The sequence below is a fragment of the Urocitellus parryii genome, chromosome 10, assembly GCF_045843805.1.
Source record: "Urocitellus parryii isolate mUroPar1 chromosome 10, mUroPar1.hap1, whole genome shotgun sequence".
NCBI lineage: Eukaryota > Metazoa > Chordata > Mammalia > Rodentia > Sciuridae > Urocitellus > Urocitellus parryii.
Window position 1 is genome coordinate 97,611,052 of NC_135540.1, and position 20,018 is coordinate 97,631,069.

The 20,018-nt window shown below is 31.6% G+C and overlaps 1 pseudogene; it reads right to left on the reverse strand.

The window, feature by feature from the left end:
• Positions 1-10,058: 10,058 nt before the first annotated feature.
• On the reverse strand, positions 10,059-12,039 carry LOC113187269 (chromatin target of PRMT1 protein pseudogene; annotated as a pseudogene).
• Positions 12,040-20,018: the final 7,979 nt, after the last annotated feature.

Consider the following 20,018-nt stretch of genomic DNA (forward strand, 5'->3'; position numbering starts at 1 on the left):
CATATATCTTATTTCCTCTTCCTTTACCTGACGAACTTATGAGAAATAAGCTTTTGTCTAATTTATAGAATCTTAAAAAAAAAAATAGGATTTAACAGCTCTCATCAAAAAGTCAAAAGACAGCAAGTGTTTGCAAGAATGTGGAGAAAAGAAAACCCTTGTTTGGTGTTGCTGGATATGTAAATAAGTACAGGCTTTATGGTAAACAGTATGGATATTACTCAAAAAATTAAAACTGCCACATGATCTGGCAATCTCACTTCTGAGTATATATCCAAAGTAAATGAAATTACCAGTAGTGCAGATATATCTGCACTCCTATGTTCATTTATTGCAGTATTTTTTTACAATTGTCAAGATGTGGAATTAACATATATCTACTGATTGAAAAAGAAATTTAAAGAATGAGTAGTTAAAGAAAATCATTCTTCATTACCTTCTGAAAGCAATTCTGTCATTTGCAACAAAATGGATAAAACCTGATATATATATCACATATAATGTATCTACACATATATACATGCACAAATGCATGTGCACTTTATATATATTATAAATCCTGAGGTTGTACAACTTGAATTTACACAATTTTATTTGTCAAATATGCCTCAATAAAGCTGAAAATTAAAATGAATAAAATAAAAATAAATAAAAATCAAACAACCAAGTTCAGTTTGAAGAAGTTTCAAAGGGCACATCAGATTTTATTAATTTATACAAGTGATTGTTTCCCTAGAATACCTGATGGAATTGAATCATATATTAAAAATACATATTTGTAAAACAAATTTAATTCTTATTCATAACAATATGAGCATAAGATTTCAAGAGTCGAATTTTATTACAGATAATTTACAAAGCTGTAAAAAATGTGATTAAATTAGAGTTACACACCAGCAGAAGAAAGTTTTCTGCGATTTTATTTGCAAATTTCTTTTTGTGGGCATGAAATTAAATTTCTACCATCAGAAGAAAAAAATTTGTCTTCAGCAATTACATCAACATAAAAATGATGTGTTAAAAAATCACTAGAAGTTTTAAATAGCAGTTCAATGATCACAAAAATCATTAACGTAAAAATGCAATTACAAATTCTAACTAAAACATTTTATGAAATGATAGAATAAACAATATCTCAAAGTAAGTATAATTTTGTTCCATTTTAAATATGTATGTAGTTAATGTTTAATGTAATACATAGATATTTGAATATTTCATGCTTTCTTGACATCTTGTATTTTCCAACTTAAACCTCAGATAAATTAAAATACTATTATTCTTGAATTGTTTTTATTCATATTGTCTTAAATGTGTATATATGAGGAGTTACTGTATGTGTAGAAATGTTTTAAATACATGTGTATAAAACAACCACTCTGTCAAAATCTAAATAGGAAAACAAGAAGAATCACGTCTAATTTTAAAAATGGAATATTATGAAATAATTTAATTGAAATGAAAAACTAAAGATCATTTGGTGATAAAATCTTGAATAAATAAATTTAGGAACCAAAAGTGGGAGCAGGAACATGATGAAAACTGGAACCATGGATACATGGAAAGATGGATCCACTGCTGATATAGACACAGCTAATGCAGAACACCAGAGAAACTACCTTGGCTTTTCCCTTCTTTGAATTTTGTTTTCCATCTCTTTTACAGCATTACCCATCATCTAAATCCAACTTAAAGCCATGTGTGAGCATTAGACTCCAAAGACTAATACAAGAATAATGAAAAAAGTATCTGAAAGACAAACAGACACTGATGGTTGTAAGCTGCCACTGATGGTTGTCTTTTTTCTTATTTCCCATGAAATTGCTTATGAAACCATAAAATTTGTTATTTGGTTTTGTTTCTAAATACATTCATAATAATATCTAAACTTAAAAAGAATCTTTTGGAGCTGCGCACCCTGGTGCACACCTGTAATCACAGCAACTCAGGAGGCTGAGGCAGGAGAATTGTGAGTTCAAAGCCAGACTCAGCAAAATCAAGGTGCTAAGCAACTCAGTGAAACCCTGTCTCTAAATAAAATAGAAAATAGGGCTGGGGATGTGGCTCAGTGGTTGAGTGCTCCTGAGTTCAATCTCCAGGGATTGATCTCCCCCATAAAAAAGTATGTGGATTGGATTTTACCAAATGTAAATATGATTAAATGTAAATATGATTATAGTCTTTTGGGAGAAAAATACTCTGTAACTTGTAGTCATCAATTCATGTAAAACAGCAACACCAATAATATCAGCTTTTTGCCATAATTGTCCTTTCCCTATAGAAAATTGGTTCTAAAGTAAGAACTGGAATTCCTAAGTAAAGATGTGAGAGACTAATGCTTCTTTTAGCTGTAAATAAAATATAATTTTAGATTGCATTCCACATTCAATTATAGCCAGGTATGGTAACTATTGTTTTGGTTACATATATAAAAGAGAAACTCCATTTTCTAAGGTGGAACAATTTTGTTGATTTAGAATATTGTACTTTGTATAACACTCTAATCAATAAGGCAAATATTAAATAAATGTTGCAGTGCTATGTATTGCATTAACAAAAGAAAGAATTAAAGGTAAAATAGGAACTTGAGTAGGTAGGATAATGGCTTCCCAAATAGCCATATCCTAATGTTCAAATTCCAATGTCCTAATCCTGATATCTGTGAATATATTCTCTTACAGGACAAAAACAGAATTTTAATGATGTGATTAAGATACAGATCTTGGGATGGATATATTATCCTAAAAAATTTAATGGACCTAATATAAACATATAGGTTCCTAAATTTCTCCACAATGACATGTCTTCAAACAAGCATAATGATATACAAGTTTACCTTTTTTTCTTTTGTTTTATCATTTCTGAAGGCATTCATGTCATGTAAAACATATTAAATACATTTTATAGTTTTTCTTTTTTAAATTTCTCTCTTGTCATAGAGACCTCAGCCAGGAATCCAGTGATGCATGAGAAAGAAAATATTCTTTTATCCCTTACAAGATAAGAGCTTGGATTTTCCTAAATAATGAATTATCCACAGACAAGTAGCATGAATAAAACATCATTTCTAAGAGATCATTGATATTTTAATGTGGAAAGAGTGGAATGAAGAAAGCAGGAGACTATTTAGAACAATACTTCTGTAAACTCAAACTATAGAGTGTCATGTAGTAAGGGCAGTGATGGTGAAAATCCAGAAAAACTGAGTGAGTAGAGATATGTAGAAAAAGAATCATCAAGTCAATGCAGGTTATCTGAATAAATTTGATGAAGGTACAAGACATACTCAAGAACAAACCCTGGATTTCTATTTAAATAAGTTGTGCCCTTCAACAGATGAATGGATAAAGAAAATGTGATATATATATACTCAATGGAATATTACTCAGCCATAAAGAAGAATGAAATTATGACACTTGCCAGTAAATAGATAGAAGTGGAAAATATCATGCCAAGTGAAATAAAGCCAGTCTCAGAAAACCAAAGGCCAAATATTCTCTCAGATACGTGAATGTTAACCCACAACAAGGGACAGGAAGAATAAAAGTTCATTAGATTAGACAAAGGGGCATAAAGGAAAGGAGGGGAAATGAGAATAGGAAAGACAGAATGAATTGAATCTAACTTTCCTTTGCTCATAAATGAATACACCACCAGTGTAACTCCATATTATGTACAAGCATGAGAACGGGATCTTAATTGGAATGAGATGCACTCCATGAATGTATAACATGTCAAAATACACTCTACTGTCATGTATATTTAAAAACAACAAAGAAAAGTAGAAAACTCACTGAAATAATGTTTTGTGATACATAAGAATTATATTAAATTTAAAGAACAATGTTCATTAATAAAGTCTTATTACAATACAAAATAGAGGTTGAGCATTGTTTAATGTCATACATTGAGAATGTGAATATAAAAGGAGAAAATTGAAGAAAAGAGAGTTCATTTTTGGACCTGCTGCCACTTGTGATTCCATGCTAGATATACAACTGGATGTTTAAAGAAAGTATTTATATATGTACTTAAAGAAAGTATTTATATATGTACTTTAAATATAAGAGGTATTAGGTTGATTTCTAAAAATATTGCTATTATGTGGCCATTATATGTGGTTGCAAAATTAATCAGAAAATAATTCCAAAGGGAAAAGTTTCAAAAATACATGCCCAAGAAATACCAATTGTAATAGCCATACTATTGAGAAATATATAATTAAAAAAGTACCAAAGAAGAAAGGTGATATCAGAAAGGTATAATGAATCAGGATATGCAATAAATGTAAATTAATGAAACAGCTCAAATATAAGATGAGGGGCACCAGGAGGATCCACTACTCAGTTTCAACTCCTGTTTCAATGTATTCCTAGATTTTGATGTGTTTGGTTAAGCTACTATCAATTGTAAAGTCTTTTATAATTGATAGATAGATGTGAGTAATGTTGAACAGATGTTTACAAAGTTACAATAAAGAAATTTTTACAAATAGTAATTAGCTTTTCTTTAATTTGGGAAGGGGGAGGAACCTCTGTGAAACTCAACTAGCATTTCTAAACCCAGAGAATTACAATTTGATCCTCACACTAATTTTAATCTTGGTTCAAGTAACCAGAATTACCAAAAAAATATTCTCAGGATTCTTCTTTAAGTATAGACCTTTTAAGAATGGACATAAAAGTATATGAAAAAAAGTTTAATATCTCCAGCAATTAGAGAAATTCAAATTAAAACTACAATGACATTTCATCTCACTCTAAACAGAATGGCAATTATCAAGAATATAAGTAGCAATAAATGTTGACAAGAATGTGGGGAAAAGAGTACATGCATACCTTATTGGTGGGACTGCAAATCACTGCAAACCCCCTGGAAAGAAGTATGGAGATTCCTCAAGAAACTAAGAATGGAACAACCATTTGACTCAGTTATCCCACTCCTCAGTATATATCCAAAGTATTTAAACTCAGCATACACAGTGACAAATCAATATTTATAGCTGCACAATTCACAATAACTAAGTTGTGGAGCTAACCTAGGTACCCTTCAACACATGAGTGGATAAAGAAATTGTGGTATATATACATAATGCAATATTAATCTGCTGTAAAGAAGAATGACTTTATGACATTTGCCAGACAATGGGTGGATCCAGAGATTATCATGCTGAGTGAAATAAGCCAGTCGCAAAAAACCAAAGGATGAATGTTTTCTCTGAAGTGTAGAAGCTAACCCACAATAAAGAGAGAGGGGATAATAGGAGTTTATAAGATTAGAAAAAGGGAATGAAGGTAAGGGAGGGGGGATGAAAATACGATAGATAGTAGAAATAATCAGGAAAATAATTTTCCTATGTACATATATGAGTACATCTCAGTGAATCCCACCATTGTGTACATCCACAAGACTGGGGCTCTGATTAGAATAAGATATACTCTATGCATGAATAATTTTATTAAAATGAACTCCATTGTCTCAGTCCATAGACATCCAGCTCCATAGCTCTGGACAGATATATTGTTATTGTTTAAATATGAGGTGTCCTCCAAAAGCTCATGTGTGAGACAATGCAAAAAATGATCAGAGGTGAATTATTAGATTATGAGAGCCTTAACCTAATGAGTGGGCTAATGCATTATGGCAGAGGAAGCAGGTCAGGACATGGTGATCAGGAAGCAGAGAGAACTCTGTTCATGAGTGATAAAATGTATATACCAAAAGCATGCCTTCAGTGACCCACCTCCCCCAATTACACAATACCTGCTTACAGTTATCACACCTCATGTCTAAACCACAACAATGTGTTTATGAAATTCAAATTTGACAATACATAGCTTACTAACTAATTTAGTTTAATTGTCATTTGGTAATTCAAGGCTATTACATCTTTGTTTCCTTGTAAGAGATATAATTGATTTGTGTGCATAAGTTTGAAGTAAATCACAATAAAAATTTAAAAATATATGTATTCATAATTAAAGATCTATTTCCAATATTAAGAAAATACTTATATTAAAAAAGCTAATAGATGTAATGGTAGATTTTATGTAAAATGAAAATCCATAACACTTTTGAATGTATTTGCAATAAATTACATCCCACAATTCCATTCAAATGCAATAAATTATTACAAAAGATTCAATTTACAGAAATTTTATAAGGGGTCATCAAAAGTACTGGTAAGTTTCACCATTTAGCAATGATATACTCTATTGAAATTTTATCTTACAGTTCACAAGTCCATAAGAAAGGAATGTTTTCTACATTGGTTGTTTGAATGGTTACACATACATACATATTACATTAAGCACATTAATTTTTCCCATTGAATGTATAGAATATAATCATACATATTTATTGATTTCTAACTACTTATGATTAATTATATTAGTCAATATTCTCTCAGAAACAAATTGTTGATAATTGTCAACATAAATATCTGTGTGCACTTGGCATAGATTATTAAAGAGGAGATGATATAAAATATTATATATAACACTGTACTTTGTGCCAAGTATTTATGAACATGATGATGAGGCTCAAAATATGTCTATTACAGAATATTTTATTTGCATTTATTTATTGTATGCATATGTATTTTTTTTAATATTCACAATCCTTTCATTCTAGCTTTTTGAAATGTGTTAAATTATTGTTTTCAATATTCAAACTACTATGAAGTACAAATACCTATAACAGTACCCACTGTTCAGCATTTCCACATCCCTTCCTTCCTTTTATGCTTCTCATCATCTGAAAACCACCATTCTACTCTCAACTTCTGTGAGATCAACTTGTCTTTATTTCACCTATGAGTGAGGTCATGTAGTGTTTGTCTGTGTCTGGCCTATTTCACTTGACATAATGACCTCTGGTTTCATCCATGTTGATGCAAATGACAAGATTCTGTCCTTTTATATGGATGAATAGTATTCATCAGTTTGTGATGTCTTTTAAATTCATGATCATTTCTTTTTATTTTACATCTTTATTGAGAGCATTACTTAATGTATAATGCTCCCTCTGACAAACTTAAGTTAGCTGAACTAAGATTCTTCCACTCGCCTATAAATTTATGAGTTTACACATTTTAGAACTGATTTTAATTATGCACCATTTCTTTTAGTTGTGCTTTTTTCCCTGACTCACTGAAATAAATATGGTATTTCAGCTATTTCAGCATAGGAACCTATATATAATCAGCATTTTGGACTTTGTCTGCAGTACCAGAGGATGCTTAATACATATATAAAAATAAATAAATGATTTGGCTTAGCATTGTATTAGTTTTAGGTCCAAGACTTTAAAAGTTGTTATTTGGGCTTAAATTATGTTCCTTTATAAGGTATTTTCCTTATATGACACATATTTACACAGAAGCAAAAATATCAGTTAAAACTCCAGACAAATTGTGGTTTGTGGATTATTTAATGATTAATTTATGAACTATATTTAATTATGAGAGAGTAACAGTTTGCAAAAGAAACTTTTTGTGAGCTTTGGCCACTCAATAGTAAAATAATATACTAATTTTTAAACGTACTTTTGCTTATTGTAGGCTGGAAATGGTGGTGCATATCTCTAATTAGAGCTTCTCTGGAGGCTGAGGCAGAAGGATCACAGGTTTGAGGCCAGCCTCAGCAATATAATAGTAGATCCTGTCTCAAAATAAAAGATAAAAACGGCTGAGGATGTAGCTCAGTGGTAGAGTGCCCCAGGGCTCCATTCCTTGAACATACATAAAATATTTGTTTATCATAAATTATACTTATGGTTTCTGTAACTTATAATATGTATTCTGTGCAAAACATATAGCACAAATACTATTTCAATTAAAATATCATTTCAAAATTATTCCAATTTGTACTACATAGTGTGTAAATTGCATATGCTCAAAATTAATATACATAATATATAATATATACATATATTTACATAAATACATTGATATATACTTATTATTATTTCAAACAGATTCCATAACAATATGAAAAATACCAATGGATTTGCTCATTATTTAATATATAATCTTAAGATTCTCCCCTTTTGTCTCCTTCTTTCTTTCACTCCTTTCACACATGCTTCATTCATTTATTCAGACACTATTAAATGAAATGTATTCTAGTGTTGACTGCTAATAGATACTGGGCGTAGAATTGTTAAAACACAGACATTATTCATGCCAGCAATTTCCCTCTGGTCAGTCTTGTTTAATAAGATATGCATGGCAATATTGCTTCCTGGTAATGATTCTCAGTTTATTTTGGAGGAAAGGGCAAGGATAATATTAAAATATTATTTGAAAATGGAAAGTTCAATAGGTAATAAATGATAGGACTGTATAGATGAGGACCAAATATATATATGAGAACTAAACAAGCAAAATTAGTATATACCACCTAGTAACATTCTATTCCTATTTCTAAGACAGAAATCTGAGCACCAACTTTGTCCTTGCTTTCTACCTCACAATCCATTGGCAGATACATATCTTGTCAGTTTTGCCTTCATAACAAAATATCAACAAACTTTTGTATTCTGTACCCTTGTATTACTTTTCTACTGTGGGGAGAAGGAGAAGGAGGAGGAGGAGGAGGTGGAGAAGGAGGAGGAAGAGGAGAAGAAAGAGGAGGAGGAGGAGGAGGAGGAGGAGGAGGAGGAGGAGGAGGAGGAAAAAAACAGCAAAAGCAATCAAATGCTACAGTGTTTAAAATCGAGCAACATATCTTTCTTTATCAAGGAAATTTCAGAGGAGGAATTAGTGTTCTACTTGGATGGGATTTGTTGGACTTAATTCTATACTGCAGGTTGAATTCAGGTCTACTTCACCCAGTAGTTCAGTTTAGACCAAGAAGTTTCCTAGCACATTTTCATATGTAGAAGAGCAGAAACATATAGAGGTGAGTGGAAACCTGTGATCTCTTAAGACACTGACTATGAACTAGCACACTATTGCCTTCCCTATATTTCATTGACCAATGCAAATCATAAAGTTAAGCTCCGTGTCAGTAGACAAGATAAATGCACTTCACTGGCTTGAGTGGGAGGAATTTCAAAGTTACACGGCCAGATGTGGATGTACAGTTCTAGTAACATACAGACCTACTTGAGTCTAAAGCCTTCTTTAATGAATTATTCCAATAATTTATTAATCACTTTATTTCTGTTGCTCAAAGCTACTACATCCAACAAGCTACCAATTATTTTTGACACTCATTTGAAGGCCAATTTTAGAATTAAAAATTGTCTAAACTACTATGCACTTAGAAATCACTGAGTAAATTATCATAATATTAGGATTATGTTGGATTATATAGTGTCACATACAAGATCTTTTAGTATCTTGTCCTGTTCATATTTCTATTTTGTTCTTCTTCCTGATCCAAACAATTTGTGATAATTTAGTGAGCATTTCCTAAAACAAACTTCTTCCATTTACTTTTCATTTTATTTGTTTGTTTATTTATGTATTTGTTTTTGTACTGGGGATTGAACCCTGAGGTGATTTACCACTGAGCTGTATAGCCCCAGCCCTTTTTATTTATTTGTTTATTTATTTTTTAGCCATGTCAATGTTCCTAATTTACTATGCCAAACAATGCGGCAAAACGTAATTTTCAACTCCAGATTTTCTTAACATTTCTTCTAAGAGGCTATTGAACAGGGTGTACAACAGAATTCTGTTTCAGAAACCAAGGCATCAAGGAGGAAAACTGGCTTCAGGGAACTTTTGGTGGGGACATAGAGAATGTCAGTGTATCATATAGGTAAAGGGAGGCAGAAGTAGGTAAAGTGTTTTACACACAAGGCCAACACATTCATGTTCAAAGATAGGAGAGGAAAAAGAGAAGGGAGAAGGAAAAAAAAAATCAAAGAAAAAAACATAATATCAAGAAAGTAAAAGGAACACACTGAATGCACAAATTGGTGACAGGTAAGTCCATAGGCAAATGTGATAGGTCTTTCCAGCATCAATCAGTTTTCTTCTCATCTGTTATCTCAAGATTACTTATAGATGTGGTGACTGAGTTTCTCACTGAAGAACAGTCAAGCAGGCTTTAATCGTTGGTTTCTGGATTTGTCTGTGCCATTGTAAGCATCCAACTCTGCATCCAGATAGGCTTCAGTTTTAAACATGTGTGCATCCAACTGGTTGTCCATCGGCTCCTTGGTCAATATAGGGGAGTGAGGGCACCTTTCCCTGGTCCACTGTCTTGTCTTCGGCCTCCAAAACCCCCTTTCACTGTCCTATCTTGCCCTGACTTCTACCACTAATTTAGACACTACCATAGCTCCACGCCCCAGACCCCCTTTCCCAGAGCCTCCGTGACTTTGAACATCACCTCCTCTTAAGCCCATTTGGGGAGCTACAGCTAGTTCACCTAGGAGCAGGTTTTGACCTCAGAGCGATATCCTGTCTCTAAGTAAGATTCTGGTGGTACATCCCTCACGTTGTCTTCCTCTGGATAAGTCTCTCTGGATTATGAACATAACTTGTCCTCCAATTGCTCCCATGGCCAGGACCCCTATGAGTTGGCCTGACCTCACTTGGATATTACTCTTACCCAAGTGCTGCTTTAACTTCTCCTGCTAAAGTTTTAATGCTGCCTGTTCAGAAGTTTGAGATGGGGCCTAGCTAAGTTGCTGAGGCTAGCCTCGATCTTGGAATTCTCTTGCCTCAGCCACCTGAGATGTTGGCATTGCACTTGTGTAGTATTGTGTCCAGCTTACTTTTTATTTTAAATAATTCTGCTTCAAAATTTTAACATGAAAATTAAATTCTCCAAATGTCAAACAAGTTAATATTACTCTATTTAATCTGGATTATGATTTCCTCTGACTCATGTATTTCCTTGGCCATTTCTACATAGTTTATCACATAATATTATAGATGCACTACTTTCCTTCTTCACTAGAAAATAATGGACTCTGTATTCTTTGGGGTAATTCCCGTGTTCTTGAAATTTTCTGTGACTGTTATATAGTGCATACTTGAAACATAACTTATTGAACTACCATTAAATACATATCCACAAAACCATGAGCAGAGCTGCACTAATTAAAACATTACATGAAACATGTATTCTATCCTCAAGAGTTTTATAACGTTGTAGGGATGATAGGATTCAGGAGTAAATTATAATGTTATAGGATTTATATTAATGTATAATTAGCTATTTGTGTGTATTAGTACAAGAATATTGTTACAAGGGATATTAGAAATATTTTAGATTTTGGCTATGGAATTTAGGCCACTATATTTTTAAACATGTGAATGAACAGAAGTACTGAGTTATCTTTAGGAACCCTAGATTACTTTAAAAGCAGATAACTTGAAATATGCACTGATTTAAATGATTATTTTAGGATTAAAAAGCTATTTGTCCACTACTAAGTCTTTAGTGCAGAAGAATTTCAAATAAATTATTTAGACCCTCCACCCTAATAAAGGAGGAGTATAGTTCCCCATTCTCTAAGTGTAATTGGACATAAGTGGATTTTTCCAAAAGGAAAAAAAAAATATGGAAATGGTGAGATGAGGTAAAAATAGTGATTCAACTATGGAGAAATGTGACAAGTGCTTGAGAGGTTAGTGTCAACAATCATAAATGTTGTTGATAGTAAGTACATTTGATATAAGGCAACGACATTGGTGCTTTTCCCATGTGATCTTCTTATCCTGAACTCTACCTCCTAATTATTAGAAAACATCAGAAGACTCTGATAAAAATGAACTCTACAATACAATTGACATTCTTCTCTACTGTCAAGGTTAATAAATACAAGGAAAATCTAAAATTATTATAACCAAGAGAAATTTGGAAACATAGAAATTAATATGAAGTAGTATTCTAGATTAAATCCTGGGGGAAGTAAAATGACATTAGGGAAACACTAAAGAAATCTGAATCAACTGTATATTTTAATTAATGAAAATAGTACTATCAGTACATTAGTGATTACAAATGTACTGATGTAAGGTGGTGATGTCGGGGGAAGTAGTGTGCGGCACGTGTGAACTAAGCAGATGAGTACCATCTGCTCAATTGCGCTCTGAATCTAAAATTGCTGAAAAATAAGTTCTATTAATTTAAAAAAAAACAAAATTAGAATACTTAAACCATGACATGATGAGTTTATATTAGTGTTATTAACAATTTTTACAGAGGAAATTCTATTCACAGCTATGTGTCAACATGTCATTGTTACGACAGGGATCATAAAACAGTTTTCTTTTATATCATTTTGTTTCTTTTTTGGCATTTGTACATTATCAATTGTGTGTGTGTGTGTGTGTGTGTGTAGCCTTTGCTATAAGTTATGTTAGAAAGGATAATTTAAAAATTAATTACAGAATCAGGTAATCATATTTTATTATTTAGCTATTCACAAGACTATTTGATAAAAAGTTATTTCAATAGTTAGTGAATTAGTTTAAAGAATATCTACCTTTACATACCTCTGTGTAGGTATACCACTTTTGGATTGATAATAGTGAAATTTTCACTACATTTATGTAAAGCTTGCTATATTATTTTTACTGTTGTACCCCTTCAAAATTTTTAAACACTTTTATTAACTTATCTATAGAGTTTCCCTGGTAGATATCCAGAGAGGTTCTGAATACTTTATGTATGCATAAAGGTAAATATAATTATTTCCCTTCATTTACATAATTAATAATTTATTCATATTAAATCATATCTGCTCACTAGTTTTTCAATAAAAAATATTCCTCTTAGATTTTGGACCATCGATATCTAACTAACATATAACATAGATATCCCACTCCATTTTTCTTTCCTTCTTGACAAGAACGTGATTTTGTCCTTCCTTACTCAGTAAATAGGTCTATTAATATCTGCCCCTCTAATATCAATGTCATATCACATACAAAGTACTATATTTTCAAAAAATATATTTTGTGATTTAGTAATTTTGCTATCATTTTCAAATTAATCTCCCTATGTTAATGGTTATTATAGTTTTTCTATACCTGACTTAACATATTACAAATAAGGGTTGTTTATTGTAGTCATTCCCTTCTAATTAGAGGAATAGTGAAAGAGAAATCTTTATGACATACTTTAAGATTACAACAAAATCTTAATGCAAAAATTATTCCTGTTTAACATTGTCTACAGTCCTTTTAGTATAATAAAACAGTTGAGTAAAATAGAAAAAAAAAATTTCTGGACATAAAGTCCACATTAAACAGTAATTATATTTCTATAAACCAGCAAAAATGTGTCAGAAAATTTAGCTTTGGAAATATAATTTATGATATTTCTAAAAATATAGTTCTTCTATATACAAGTCTATAGTATTCTTGTAGAAAACAATTACGAAACATCAAAAGTCATCAATTTATATTTAAATAAAAATACATGTTTCTCATGGATTAAACACTCAACACTATATAATAAGATTTTAAATTTTCTAGCTTGATTGATCAAAGGTAATAATTCATTTCCAAAATAAACTGTGAATATGTGTACTGGTATAAATCAATGTATTAATTTTAAAGTGACACAGAAGAATAAAGAACAAGAATAAACAAAAATAAAATTGTTAAGTAGAACATCACATACTATTCTGAAATAAAAATATGAAATTATTTTAGTTTATATTTACTCAATTAGAAATTGCAAATCAACAAATATATGAATATATTGAACCAACAATGGGATATAAATTTCCAAAGTACACACATGTATTTTACTCAAGTATTACACTCTGGTGCCTTATAGTATTAGTGCATATATTATTCAAATCTCTCTTGTAAAGACTTCTGTGATTTTTTAAAAAAAAGTTCTGAAACCAATGCCCTCATTTCAGTGCCTTGCTACTAAATAATCCAATTAAATAAACCAAAGCATTTTTATGATACTCTCATAGTATGGCTTGCTCTTAAATATCCTTTATAGAAATAAGTAATTATAAATTTATAAATTAATATAGAAAACAGTAACTACCATATATTTATATCCCATAGCAGTAAGTTATCTTCATTACTTGAATTCCTTTAGAGACTTTTAAACTACCCGATAAATACATTAATTCAAAAGTTGATGAATGATATACAAAATATTACTGTTAATTCACTCACCCCGGTTTGTAGAGGACACAGTCTTGCTTTGTAGGTGATATGTTTAGAGAACTTTGAGAATATAGTTTCAGTTCACCTGGCTAGAAATAAAGTTTCCAAAATCCATTTCAGTAGGCAAATATGAATCTGTATTTTTTTTCCTTAAAATTTTAATGGATAAGATTCTATCTCAACCAAAACTCTCACATTATATTTTATTGCTGTTTTGAAAATTATTATTCAGATGTTGACTTTATGTACGAATGATGTCAGTTTCATAGAAATTAAGAAATATTTTAATAAGTATGAAGATATGAATACATGATATTAAAGTGACATCAAAGTGAAAGACTATCTTAAAACATTCCTTATATCGTTTAAAATCTTTGAAATTTCTGAGTGGATACATTAATTATTTCCTGAATGACAGAAGAACAATTTTATGTTGAAGAATCTAATGAGATAAAGGTATAATGACATGGTACAATTAATGACATTTATCCTCTGCTGTACAAGGTTTTAAGATATTTGTGACTTGTACATATGATACAACAATACAAAGATACAGAATACAGTCAAGTGTGAATGCAGCTTCTTTATGGATTTTACTTCATATATGTTATCCAAATTATGTTCTTAAAAAACACAGTTCTCCAAGTCATCAGAAAATATGTCTGAAAGTTATATATTAGCTCTTTTGAGTAAATTTTGAAAGCTTGTATAATCTTATATCATTAGAATAATGAATTATTTATCACACATATGCTCAAGCCTACCCCTCTGGTTAATTTATAATATATAAATGCTGTGAAAATGCTTTTGGTTTCAAATGTATTCCCTTTAAAAACAGTCCCACTGAAGCTATTGTTGTTGTTGTTAATCTAAGAAAGTACAGCAATACCTTTAAGAAGCAAAACTTAAAACTAATTTTATTTTTAAGATTAAAAAAACTAATGTAATTTAAAAACACATTGTGTCTATGAATAGGGAGGCTTTTGAAAATGCACATGAGATATATAACTGAAGTTATTTAACAAATCAAAAACCTATTCAATGTAAATTTTAAAATGTGAGTCTTGGTATTCAACAATTAACTTAAAATTAAAATTTAATAATAAATAACATAACAAATGTCTTAACAATCTGAAAATGGATGGAGTATATTCATCATCTCTAAACTTTAATCTCTAGGTACTCATTTTTTATTCTTAATTTCATGTGACTTTATCTTCAGTCTCTAATTTACTATCTATCAAGCACAGTCATTTCTAAGCATGCTAGAAAAAAAAAGAAAGCATAAGATTTGAACTGTCCCATTTTGTTTGAGGCAGCAATTTAATTTAAATTGTTAAGAATTGTCTCCAAATTTGGCGTGAAATAAGTTTTTAATTCTATTTAAAACTTTAATGTAGAGGGCTTCTTGTTGCCCTATGGATATATGAATAATGAAATTATATGGCAACTTGTGTTGTGCTATATTTATACAAATTCTGGTAGTTAATATAAACTTTAGTACATTATGATGCTCCCTTATAAGCATGCAAAAACAAACCTAGCAGAAAATGACTTCTCAAATTTCTAGAATAGTTGGTTGGTTGTCTTTCCAGTTTTTTTAAAAAAAAAATCTAAGGCTAATTTTTTTGTTGTTGTTTTGAGTCATTTTGAAGTACAGGGCCTACACTTATTTAGAAACTTGACTTGAGATTCAGTGGCTCTAAAGAAAATTAGTCTCTTTAAAGAAAAATTATTTATTTAAGTCACTAACCAGGAGTGGTGTAAAGATTAGGATATCTGGAGCACCTGGGCTCCCTTAGCTAATTTTGGAATAAGATAGTCACACTGTCAAATAGTGTTTTGCTTTCTTACTTTATATTTAAAATAAAATTTGTGCCTCTTAAACAAATTTACTAACTAAAATTTCATCCAGTCATTTGTTTTCAGTTTCTAACAATATGAACACTTGAATGAGCAGGAAATGTTTGTGTGTTGGTTCAGGGGATATATGTGTGTAAGAGAAATTTTTAAAATATTTAATCTGTACTGCTATCAAACCATACTTATAAAATTATACTGTCAACTTTTTATTACAGACAGGATGTTAAAATCAGTAATATCCAACACAAGAAAAAAGTGTCCTACAGTATGGTTTTGTGGATATCCCATTTAAGTAGAAGCTGCAAACATGAGGGTACTCAATTAAAAGTTAAGATGGATGTGTATGACTGGTTCTTGCAACTGTGTGAGAACTAGTATAAGCTATCTCAAGCAAATTATAAGAAAATAAGAACTGTAAAATAATGTTATAATTTAGATAACAAGTTGTGCCCTAAAATTCATATGTGAGATAATCAAAGAATGTTCAGAGATAAAATGATAAAAATAATCGCTGGCTTAAACCACAGATATGAATCAATTGGGTGGCAACTGCAGGCCAATGGAGTGTAGCTGGAAGAGGCAGGTCACTGGGAGGATGCATTTTGTCCAGGTAAGCAGAGACCTCTCTCTTTCTGCTTCCTGGCAGCCATGATCTGAGCTGCTTTCCTGTTCCATGCCTTTCCACCATGATATTCTGACTCAACTTGGGTACAAGTTATGGAGTCAGTGGACCATGAACTGAACCTCTGAAATGGTGGGCCCCAAGTAAAATTTTTCTCCTTTGTGCTCTTTGTTTCAGGTCTTTTGATAACAGCAATGAGTAAGTTGACTAAAACAAGTCTTAACATAAAAATAGAAAATCAGGATGGACTACAGATTGTGATTGTATGGTGCTAATTCAATGTTTTTGAAATGAAGTGGCTATTAGCACCATCTATCCACAAGGACAAAATTAGTCGTGATTATAAAGGGCCACAAATGAAAGACCACAGTGTATTTAGATGAAAGACAAAACATTACTGTGGTTATCATGATGTTCTAAATTGGTGTTGACATTGTTTTTTAATTCTAGAAAATTTGACCAATAAGTTAAATATTCAGAGTAAAATAGTAAGGTTGTCAAACTGAAGAAATCAAAACTACAGAGCAATATGCTGCTTATAAGCAAAGCATCTTAAATATGAATTACAGGTTAAAAATATAAATATATTCATACTAACTAAAAACATTGAACAGAAGAATGCTCATTAAGCCACATGACTATCACACATACACATGTGTATGAACATAATTATTTTCTCCTTATGTACAAATTTTGGGAATATTGAACTAATGACACAATTTCTTAGTTCTTGGTAAGGACCTAATTTCTGGTTTATAGAAGGTGTTTTCTAGCTTGTTATCACATTATGAAAGGGAGAAAGGTTTTGTAAGTGTAATAATCTCTTAGCAAATCATCACACACCGTGGGAAAATCATAAAACAACTCTAAAACATGATTAGCACATTCACTGGCAGGAACAAGTTGTGTAGGGGTGATTAGTTAGTACAAGAGGGGGATTCGTTTGAACTGATTGGTTTAAGCCACAAGGGGAATACGTGCTGAACTACATGGTTTCCCAACATGTTATCAACCACCATAAACTACTGAGAGGGTCATCTGGCATCCCAGGTACTTTCCATGTCTCATGCTGATTCCTGGTTTCTAGGGGGTTGCTATGGATCTTCACCAAGCCTGACTGAGTCAGGGACACCTGGTGCCACAGATCTCTCCTGTTATTTGTAGATAAACAATTCAGCAGGGTGGGTATGTGCCTAGGAGCTCTCTGTGGGTTTTTCCAAGGACAAGGGTCATGCCCCCTTCCTTGGACAGGCTTTGCTCTGAGGCAGAGGCTGGTTTCTCAATAATAGAATCACCATCAGTTTCTCAATACTACTTCATAAAGGAATCATAAATTATTTCAAATATTGACATAATATCAATTTTATACTCTGATCAATGGAAATTTAGACTACTAGAAAATCTTCAATAAGATAGAAACAATGTATATATTCATCTGAATTATTTGTGATTTTAAACAGAAATCACAAAAAAAGAATAAAAATATTTTAGGCTGAATATCATTTACAGTATATATCAATGCTTACTTGATGTAGCTAAAACACTGGTTAAAAGAAAATTTAGAAATATAAATGTATATATTTAATTGAAAAAAAAGAAAATCTTGAAATAATTTATCCTAGCTAAGGCCTGTAGCTAGAGAACGTTTAGCAAATTAGAAAGAGAAAGAGAACAACAATGATTTTTCGGTAAAAAGGGAAACAATTGTTCAATAAAGAATTTCAAGTAAGTCAAAAGCTTGTTCTCTAGAATCCATCAATCAGATGTATAGAGTGATATAGATTAGGAATAGAGAAAGAAATCAGTTGCTATTGTGCTAATATAAGCAAATAACTTGGGAGGGGACATCAAGGAGAAGAAGATCACCATTCATTTTGAAAGATAATAATAAGATATAAACAATTTTATCTCAATAAAGTTTGACAACTCTAGTAAATTGAACAATTCTCAAAAAAAAAAAAAATGAAAGAGAACATGAATTGGCAAACTAATACCAAAAAATGAGAAACTGAATACTCCTTTATTTTTTAAGATAGCGTATTGGTTACAAAACATGATCCAGCAAAGAACAAAAAGGGCCCAGAAGCTTCCTCAAAAACTCAGGGGAAAAAGTCCCCTTCTCCATTGGTCTGGAGGTTGATCTAATTACCATTTTCCATTCCATTGCTTATATTTCTCTTAGTACCACAGGGAAACATTGCTTCCTTCCTGGGATATTCTTGATGACTAAAAAGAAAAACAAAATCTCAATTAAATGTTAATTTTGCCTTTAGTCACTAATGTTTGTTTTCTCACCTTGCTCTTAATGCAAATAGATTTAATTTAAGTGTGATTTCCTTAGGGAATTACAAATTAGTGAGTCACAAGTGTTAACACTGGCCCAAAGATATCAGCATTTTTAGTTATCACTATCCTGAGAGATGAGTGAAAACAGCTGCATAGTCCCCTCCATCTTTGCCCCATAGAATTTCTTGGCTTCTCATATTTGCTATGATACATTCTACCATTTTCCAAAGATTCACAACTATGCATATAAGTATCTGTTTATTTTCTGTGAAGTGACAGGTGGTGAAAGTCAGAAAGGAAAGTTTTTTGACAACTTTAATAATATTACTCCATTTTTTTAAGACCTGCATAATACCACGATGCTGAAAAGAAGGAGCAAGTGTGTGTAAGCACTGGAGGTGACAAACCTAGTACACAGTTATATGCATGAAAGACAGGCCACTGTTCTTACTCAAAATACAGAGCCTCTCACTAGGAAAAGAAGAGAAGGAGAAAAAGAAATGTTTCCAGTTGTCTGTAACGCTGAATGCATTGTAAAGGCAGGTTTATCTTAACCCCCACTGGAACCCTTTATTAAATAGCTATGCTCCATGCTTTAATCTCAAGGCCTGTAAGAGATCCCTGATTGGCTTACTTTGGATTTCTTACTAACAGTGGTAACACTTGAAGCTCCTGCTCCTAGATATTGCCACTCTTAATAATGCCTAGGTCTCCTTAGTGCCACCTAAATTATTCATATATTGGTTTATCAAGTCTATTCTCTATTGCCTCTTTCTGAAGGTCCCTACTGAGCTTGAGAGGGCACAGAGGAGAGCTCAGATAACATAAAGAAGGAATTTAGGAGCAATAAGAGTGCTGTCTTCTTTCACTCCAATAAGAACATTTAAGACACTCGTGAGATTTTTCTCACTCCTGTTGGCTCTCTTTTTTTATTACAACATTTTTACTCAAATTGGCAAAGTAGGCAAACAGCTATTCCAGTGTGATCTTTGCACTACTAAACAGCAGAGGGTGGTGATCCAAACCATGCAGCTAAATGATTTTCTTTCTCCCAAGGTATCAGCCTATATATAAACAGTGTAAGTGAGTTTTGTAGTACTATAATTCATGAAAAAACAAAACAACACAAAGATACAGTGTATTAAC